Raw genomic sequence first — 10,036 nt, forward strand, 5'->3', positions numbered from 1 at the left:
GTATTAAGACCAAGGGTTTGACAAATTTGAATTAACGTAATATACGAAATTAAATGTAGAATACATTTTGAAAGGGACAAAAAAAAAAGCATACTAGTATTTATTGTTTACATATATCGTTGCATGTGATAACAATCATACGATATACTTTTTTTTTATTCAACTACAGCATTGCAAACGCTGTAACAATAACTCCACTGACACAGCTATGTCAGTTAAATTCCCCGTTTCATTATTATCAGAAGTTCAGGTATCGTCAAGTAGATACACTGTATGTTGTTAGTTGTTTACAAAAGTATCAACATAAGATCAATGAAAAATAATGTCATTATTAAATGTACTGAAAGATTTTTGTTTAATTTCATAGTACATCTGGGATGGTTTTTTTATAGATATTTCAATGTGTTTTCGGTTAACGGTTGTTTTAAGATAAACATTTTAATCTAGCAAGGTATCACAACATATTCTGTAAGAGTACATGTACTTTTTTATACATGTTTAAGGAAATTTTTTTAACATCTTTTGTTGTAACAGCTGAAAACAGGAAATTTGTTTCCTTGTACTGTTGCACGTTTGTTTCAGAGTCAGATGGACTTATTTTTACTTTTTTGCGCTGTTTTATATAAACTCATAATAGATACAAGGATTGAAATTTTGTACGCCAAACGCGTGTTTCGTTTACAGAAGACTCATCAGTGACGCTTGAATAAAGTACGTGAATCAAATTAAAAAATAATAAGCTGTTTAATCAATAGAATCATTTGATCAAATAGCTGTTCAAACAAGCATTATTCGTGCAGCAATGAGTAAATTTTAATAAATCCTATGTAAACTTTACAAATAAATCGAAGCTTGTATCAATTATTTTGCTTTCTGATTCTCTTGCTTTTGTTTTCTCTTCAGAGTTGTCATTGTGGCAGCTCTGAAAAGAAAACAAAAGCAAGAGAATCAGAACACATAATAATAGGTTTAAAAACTCGAATCGATTAGTGGGCATACACGTCAACAGGATACACATCTCTTGGTATACATATACCATCCGTAAAACGATTTCAAAAGGATATTCATAAGTAAGCGATAAAGCCAGTAACAAACTAAAACCAATAATAATGTCACCTTGACATGAACGGACCTGTAAGATTTATGACATATTAAAATGTACTGAAATCCATATCAATTTTAGAGTACTTGTTTCACGCCAAGTTATGTTGGGAACTTACAGAATATTTTCACTGTTTGCAAATGTGGTTTATATGCTGATGTTAGTATTAGATATCTTCTTATCTTATTTAATAATTTTGATATTAGTTTTCTTTAATATAGTTGTATTGATAGTAGACATTACTTTAATGTTGAGAACACTATATATGTTTACACTTCTGGACTATTTGATATTAACCACGGTTTCTGATGGTGTTTGCACTGCTCAGTCGTTAGTTTTCTATGTTGTGTTTTTGTAAACTGTATGTCTTTTTGGTCGTTTTTCATTTCTTGCCAATGCATTGTCAGTCTTTTTGTACAAAATGTATTTAAGTTTTCAATAAAAAAACCGATTACAATATCATTTACACTCAATAATCGACAAAATCAACACATATTTAAACGCTAGCCAATCAGAATCAACACATAAATAAACGCTAGCCAGTCAAATGGTTTTACATATATTTGTATAAAAGGATGACACATCCTTACTAGTTGTTTCGATAGTCAGGTTGCAGTTAAATTGTTTGGAAAACAAAAATGAATATTCAAATACCTTTACTGAGTATATTCGTTTGTGGTAAGTTGAATGATAGTTCTGAATGTTATTAATTTCATATTTTATAGTGTTTTAATTCGTTACAAATGCATAGATTTATGCTCTTCAACTTTATACTTGTTTCGCTGTCTAACTATTTGGATCTGAGCGTCACTGATGAGTCTTATGTAGACGAAACTCGCGTCTGACGTATCAAATTATAAGCCTGGTACTTTTGATAACTACTTACATATACTTTACCCAAGATATTGCGTCGCAATTAGCAATAACGTAATTTGATGTTAATGGTTGAGGGTGTTTTCTTTTTTATTCGTCGGTAAAATTGCTTTATTCATTAAACATTCTTTGAAATATTTTAGTTAAGTGATAAGGTACGAAATGTAGTAGAATTCGATGATTTCCCATATAGATTCGAAAAGAAAGCAGAAGACAAAAATTTTTAAAAAGCAGTTGAGATTCAGATTCTACATTTTAAACACGATCAAATTAGAAACACTGCACATTTTTATATAAATATAATATAAATATTCTAAGAGTATATAATTGTATTCATCCATTATATCTATACTCTTTATCAGATCGAAATATAGCTATTTAAGGATAACAATTTTGTTGTTACTTTTCGACAACAAAATAAAAAAAAATTCAAAATTACGTAGGACGAATTTGAAAAAAAAGGTCTATTCTAAATTCGACCACAATTGAGAACTTTGACAACTTTCGAACCTTGATCGAACGAATAGTCACTGTCATTATACATATTTTGTAGGATGGTGTATGGTCGTGTTGTTAATTTATCTTCGTTTCTATCATTTGCATATGACATAGGAGAATAGTGTATCATGTTTTGTCCTAAATGTTAATAAGACCAAACCGTGCTTTAATTATAAAAAAACTTCTAACAAATACAAAAAGAAACATGCATTGGCTATGTATTTCAAAACATTCAAATGAGGAATATAAAAACCTTTCTGATTGAATTAAAAAAGAGATAAATAGCGTTCAAACCAACTTAGTTCGAAACGTATGAAAATCATTGAGTGGACAAACTTGAATTTTATCAAAAGTGAAAATTGGTTTGAAAATGCAAGCTACAAATGTATCAAAATTATATAATAAATTTTTAGGGTTCTAAAACATTTACAGAAAAGCCCTGAAATCGATCAAACTGATAAATAAATTCGAAACTGACAATTTACTTTAAAATAAAATTACCGCCAACATTCGACATTCGACATTCCTGCAAGACATTTACTAGTAGTAGATGCTTTTTTATTTGTGACTTGAAATTGTAAAAGGCCGGTTATGAAATGATCTATCTAGGAACTTTTGTAAGCAATATTTTCTAAAACGAAATAACATCTTACATGTATATTATTCAATACAAAGACACATTTTGATAACTTACAAATTGATGAAATCTTACCATAATGAAACCATTTGTTTGCAAAACTTAGAATTTGAATTTGTTTAACCAATAACAACAAATATGCCAAGGAAACAAACAAACATATATGTTATTTTCGAATCACTGTTTTGTTTCAATTGATTATAATTTTTATGAATATAATAAAGTCTTGTAAATATTCGCGATTTTTTTTTCATCTTTCTGAACAGCGCTGATATAAGCCTGTAAAACTTGTTAATATTTACTGCTGGTTTAAGCTTTTTGTGTTATGCACGGGCTTGTAACTATTGTAACTATTTATGAGTTTGAATACCCATTTGGTATCTTTCGACTCTCTTTTATTTAGTCGTAAAATTACAAAGATATTACCATGAATTGGGTGAACAATGATACATAGTTGGATTTAGAACGCCGGCGTATAAAAAAATACTTCCCCAATGTTATACAAAGCAGCGTAACATTAGGCGTAAGGTTTGTAAAATCTGGCACACAAAACTTTCTTTGCGTTTTGATAACAGTTCTGTCGGTTTTGTGATTTATTCATAAAAAAAACCCAAATATTTAGTTTTATAGATTTTTACATTATATTTTAAAAGAGTTGGGTTTTTTTCACGGTAAGGGATGTAATGGGATTTTTAGGGTCATGTATAGCCTACACAGTCGTTTAGGTATATTATAAATCAAATTTAACAGTTATAATATACAATTGACAAAAAGGTAAAATAGTTTATGAAAACAGAAAAAAGCATAATGCGGCACATCAAATTACTAATGCATACGGTTCTATCATTTTTGATGGTAAAAACCCAAAGTTTTGCGTTTTTCAGATGACTTCAAGCACGGGGCACATTTTTTCAGTGGCGTGTCATCTATATGCATCATTTAATTTATATGTTTTTCTTGAACAACATAATTGTGATTGTTGATTTTAAAAAAAACCTGTTAAAATGAATAAGGATTGTTGAAACATTTCAGTTATAAGAAATTCTAAAAATTCTGTTTTGTTGACCTACAACTTTTTTCGGATAGATCGTATTATTATTATTATTATTATTATTATTATTATTATTATCAAAACAAAACGCAGCATGTACAAAAACATTGAACATGTTGAATACTATACCACATGTGTTTTAAAAGGTCACATTGCAAGTATTATCTAATCACGATTGACTAACTGGTACCTTGCTTACAAAATTTCAGTGTTTTTACCAAAGAGTTATGATGGAACACTGACTTACAACTATTATGATGAGATGGCGCAATCGTACTGTGTGAGTCGCTCATCAGGCTGGGTGTTTGCTCTTCGACGAGACTGTGCGAGACGAGCAGGTACTTGCAACAAAATCTGTGCAAGTGCAAAGAGTAAAATACTGGCTTCAATCGACTACAAGGCAAAACAGTGAGTATCAACTTTGTATTAATTTTTATGTAGCTTTAAATATAATTGTATATATCAAATATTTACGCTACGTTTGATTTCACAGACATTAAACTATGTTAAAGACATACCAGGATAATTTCTTCTTTTATTTTATTGTTTTTATTTGTGTTATTCACTAGGATATTCTATCATCACTCTTTTCTACAATACAACAATTACAACGAATATTTGAATAACACAATTTGATGTCTTAAAATATGAACTTATGTGGATCTAAGTTAAAGATGACTTTTCGGAAAACCATGATACTTTATTGTCATTTTAACTAAGTTGACGCGTAGTCAGAGTCTGTCGATATATTACATTCTTTTTGTGGGTTTAACATACATTGCGTTTACTAATTAATTAACATGAATACTTAAGAAGAAAGAGAAAGGAAACATTTTGCAACGTTTCTTTTTCCAAAATTTAAATTTATTCAAATCAAATTATAATAACTACCAAAGATATGAAACAAGATAAGTTGGAACTCCTTACTTGTAAGTTTGTTTTAAAAAAATGAATAATCATCGTTGAAAAAAAAGAAGATATATTTCCCTGTCTTAACTGTAAAAATGAAAGTAACAGCAATATATTTTCATACTATTTATCAACTGGTCAGAATACGCGTAGTCCGTAGCACACCTGTAGTAATTATGATTGATGCATATGAAGAAGGTAATTCAATTTGAATATGTTTTGTCTCGTTACTTTCCTGTTTCATTAACGTTTATTCACTACTTATATTGTTAATATTTAATTTGGATGTATAATGCATGTAAAGCACTATACCCTCATAACCTTCTCGATATACAAGTAGGAGATAGTAAGCAATATACCTGATAAATACTGAAGTGCTTATACAGTAAATCGCATGGTTTGTAACGTCTAAAGGTAAAATACAGATGTTAAAAAAAGTCCCATGAAATACGTGTTTCAAAGAAAATGGGAGCGAAAATTAATGTTAATGGAATTGCAAGATCTTCAATCAAAATAAAATTGTCAGTCAATATCACATCACAAAGATTCCTTTAATAACAAATAAATAAGGCATAATTCTATATGATTTGCAAATTAGGTAATACGTTTATATGTTTTGTTGTCGAGAAGGCTTCCAGTAAGGGCTCTTGAAACTATTTATTTTTTGATAGACAATGTTGACGGAACTACTTTTTGTAACTTATGTAAACAAGATGGTGGCGATAATAACACATACCGGCTCGACGTTAAAATATTTCTTTTCACTTCGCGTTTATCATTGAATAAGATTATAAACACACGATATCTATTTGAATTTTAATAGGATATTGATTAATTTATTTTCACCATAAAAATAAATGTAACTCGTGTGCTTGAGACCGTCTGCTACTGTTGACTGTTTATTTCATAGGGGGTTAGTAGGTAGTAGGCGTCGTTTATTTCAAAACACGGTTAGTAATGGTGTAACGTCCCTTTGTAAAAACAACACGGTGTTGAGAAAAAATCTGAAAGGTTTCAACAGACGAAGAAATTGATGATGAACAATTGAAATCAATTCACAAAACACATTAAAAGCTAACAAGTTGTTATTGTTGGTATTTGTTTTGGTGTAAACCAATGGAAGTAGGTTCTCAATATTGAAGGCTTTATCACTTTGATAGGCCACTAGTCTAAATGCCACATGCTAAGATAATCGGTAGGATAAATTCGTTACACAGTGTTTTAGTGACCTAATACAATATGGGGTCAGTAAATTCCGTATGGGGATTCGAGCTGCGCTCTCACGTAGGAGTTTCCTTGGAGTTTGGTGTTTTTGTTAATTTAGTTTTTACGTCTGACATTGCTAACCTAATTATCACTAAAAGTAACACATTAAGGTATAATTTCATTACATTTTTGAATTAACCAGGTGAAAAATAGCTAGTATGCAAATTTACGTCAAACAATCACCGTGGGATCTAGACTGTATCTTATGCAATTAACTCCACACAATAAAATTTGCAAACATAATATAAATAATGAATATTTGTCAATATCAGATAAAAATTACTCTAAGGTGTTGTAAATGAAACATGGTAGTAAGAACAAATAAAAGAATAAAAAACATTAAACTTACAACGTATCAGATGCATATACTGAAATAAAGATAGAGCAAAAAACGTCTACCATAAAAAAAAGGTCAATACAGAAAAACATATTAAAAGACAAAATAAAGCTTAATACTCTTGTCGTCTAAAGATCATGCGAAATAGGTATACACCCTGAAAAAAGCAATGCGAAATGTTGCCTTAAAAGTAAATATAAACACAAGTAAAGCTTGAATGTAAAAATGTTTAAAAAAAGCACACGGTTAACTCGTTTCTCAATTTAGATAAGAAAAATGTTAATAAATGTAATAAAGCAATGCGATTAAAGTAAATTTTAAGCTGAGGTTTAAAACACTCTAGGTCTTTGCATTGTCTGTCTCAAACTGTTGTGAGATTTTTCAAAAAAAAAAAACCAGCCGCTGCCCAATAAACTTGTCTTTCACCGTGCGTCTTCGTCTGTTCTTTTGGAACGGTAAGTAGTTGTGTAGAGCCTGAACGGAGAGACACGTATATATTTACTTGTTCCCGAATGTAAGCAAGGCCGATTCAATTGAACGCACAGTATAATAAACAAATACTTTGAATTGCAGTCTGTATTATACGGGTAGCCAGTATAATTCGACAAGTATCGGCGACATATGATCATGCTTTCTTGTCTTTGTGATAACACGATCTGCTGAATTTTGCGCTTTTTGTAATCTGTTCATTGTGTAGTACATGCGGCTGTTGTTATAAGTATCGAAAGCAACAGATATTACAGATATGACATGACAACATACAACAAAATGTTATTTTTTTTAAATTTCAGAGTCCGTTGCTTCGATGGATATCATGTTATTAAATATAATAACAGGCTCCGGGACAACCCATCGAGTGCACAGCCTGATTCGAACACAGTTATCTTCAAGACCTACGGTTTCGGTAGTCGTGGATGTACCTGGAAAGCTAACCATTGTGGTCCAAACTACTGCTGTTGCAAGGCTTTCTGAAAGGTCTAAGAAAAATTCAATCTCAGTTACAGATGAAATAACCTATCCTGTATTGTGGCTTTTTATATCAAATATAATATATATTAAGGATGTTCTCTTCTCTTGTTTTGAAATTTTGTCAGATAATTGGAATCCTTTTGAATTATCTATTAAGGTGGTACCTAACACTACAGGGAGATAACTCTTTAAAAATCAGCTAAACGTTTTAATTACGTTGTATTGTTAAGAAAATATTAAGCTTCTACATGATCAAAATTAGTGTTTGTCAAACTGCTATATAGCCAATGAAATTTTTCTGATAAAGTGGTTGGTTCAAATTTTTTGAAATTTTTATATTTTTGTCAAAGGGTCAAAGTAAACATTTTGTCAAATTTTTATGAAAATTAAACGAGCCAAATTAATATTAGTCAAGGTGTTGGGTACCACCTTAAGTGCAAATAAAACTTTACCCGCTAACCCCTACTTTTATTTTCATGATTTTATCACATACACAGTTTAAAAAGCCATTTTTAAAAATTTCATTAAATCCTTCATATTGTTACATAGTTTTTGAAAGAAGAAAGTGTCAATGTTAAATGTCGGAGAACTCTAGAGAGACTCATTTTCGCAAAGACATCATTTTTTCAATGATTATATCTCAAAAAACAAGGACACGGAACTGTCATTTATTTTTCGACTTTTTCAGTTCCGCTAATTATATTCTACTAAAGTATAACAATGTTTAAAAAAACTTGTTATTATGAAACAGAGGGGCGAACTTCCTTTAATCAAGATATTGACTTTCAACCTGACACCCTCTTACAAATAAAGTATGACTAACATTAGCGTTTGAGTGAGAAATATTCAAAGTGTTTAATGTATACATCTATTTGAGTAAAAAAAAATCATCTGCTTGTATTACTTCTACAAATACGAAATGGCTTGAAAAAAGTGATGACTTCGATGGAACATCAAATCCCTACAGTAAACACAAATACACAGAGTAAATGACAACTAAAAATATAACAACTTCTTTCAGCTGGAATGTTGGTAAATACTTTAAACAAGATTTATGACACCGAGGTTAAAAAGTAAAATAACAAAAGAACATTCAAAACGGAAAGTCCCTGATCAAATGGCAAAATCAAAAGCTCAAACACATCAAACAAGTGGATAACAATCAAATGCCTTTATGATCGATGTGAAGTTTTATATTATTTTTTACAGTCAATATGTTCAGAAAAAACTACATTTTGTTAACGTATACATATTTTAAATCATTGTTGATATAAAGTTTTATGCAAACGGCACACATCACTTGAGATTACCATAGGTAGTTTTGTGCAATTTTCGGATAATTTTGGTGTCGATGGTTTTCAACTTCGTTATTATATTTTTGTTTTGCATACACTCGTTTTGACTCGATTGCCAGGTATATGTCTTATATAGTCGGAAAGTGCGTCTGTTGTAAAAAATGAAAATCATTGTTTCTGTGATGAAGTGTTTCAACCACTGGGTTCATGCATCTACTAGGGGACGTCTTCAAACCAGGAGGCAGCGCTTATGTCCGGAAACTTCATTGATATGGTCCTTTGTCGTAAATTAACTGATAAAAAATGTTCAAATTGTTCACAGCACCATGGTTCTTATACTGTCTAGCATTGATTGTCTTCGACAGATTTTAAAATGTTTGGTTTCAAGGCTCGTTAACTGTGTAATTGATTTGGTCTTTGAACTATTTTGATATTAGCGCCACTAATGAGTCATACATTGTATGTTGATTTAATTTTAGACTGAATTGTAAGCCTGTTATCTTTGGTGATTTGTTTTGAAGTGAATCTGGTGTAGATTCTAAAAACCTCCAATAATTTGTCATATTGTTAAGAGAGCATACTTCTCATGAACATTATTCAAACACTTGACTTTTTCACTTCTTAAACATTAATTTGTAAATAAATGGATTAATTTTTTTTAAACATCGGTAAATTATTCTAGCAACTGATTTATTCTTCATTCTGTATTAGTCCATCTTTGAGGCATAAACAATACACCATCTTGCTTTAGTAAGGTATAAATGATAAAACAAAGAATTTGATGTATTCACTTTTGAGAAACAATTATTCATGCACTTCACAACAAACCGCAAAGTAATGGCGCTTTAATTGTTGTTTTCCCCCTCAAATCACAGTGAGGCGTTTAAAATGAAACCAAAAAACAACCAAATAAGTTTTGTATTTTGCCCCAACTTTGTTGCTAGCATAGAAGAGACACGTTGAAATTTCAGTAATGAACATGTGTCAAAAGAAATGTACAATAACAAAAATACCGAACTCAAAGGGAAATTCAAAACGGAAAGTCCTTTATAAAATAGCAAAATCAATAGCTCAAACACGTCAAACGCATTGAAAGTGA

At 30.4% G+C, this 10,036-nt stretch overlaps 1 long non-coding RNA gene across 1 annotated transcript; it reads left to right on the plus strand.

Moving 5' to 3' along the window:
- Positions 1-1,687: 1,687 nt before the first annotated feature.
- Positions 1,688-8,183, plus strand: LOC127726272 (uncharacterized). Its single transcript, XR_007993472.1, has 3 exons — positions 1,688-1,780; positions 4,371-4,569; positions 7,465-8,183. It is a non-coding gene; the product is annotated as an uncharacterized LOC127726272 (long non-coding RNA).
- The last annotated feature ends 1,853 nt before the right edge of the window (positions 8,184-10,036 follow it).

This window comes from Mytilus californianus, unplaced genomic scaffold, assembly GCF_021869535.1.
Source record: "Mytilus californianus isolate M0D057914Y unplaced genomic scaffold, xbMytCali1.0.p SCAF_17, whole genome shotgun sequence".
NCBI lineage: Eukaryota > Metazoa > Mollusca > Bivalvia > Mytilida > Mytilidae > Mytilus > Mytilus californianus.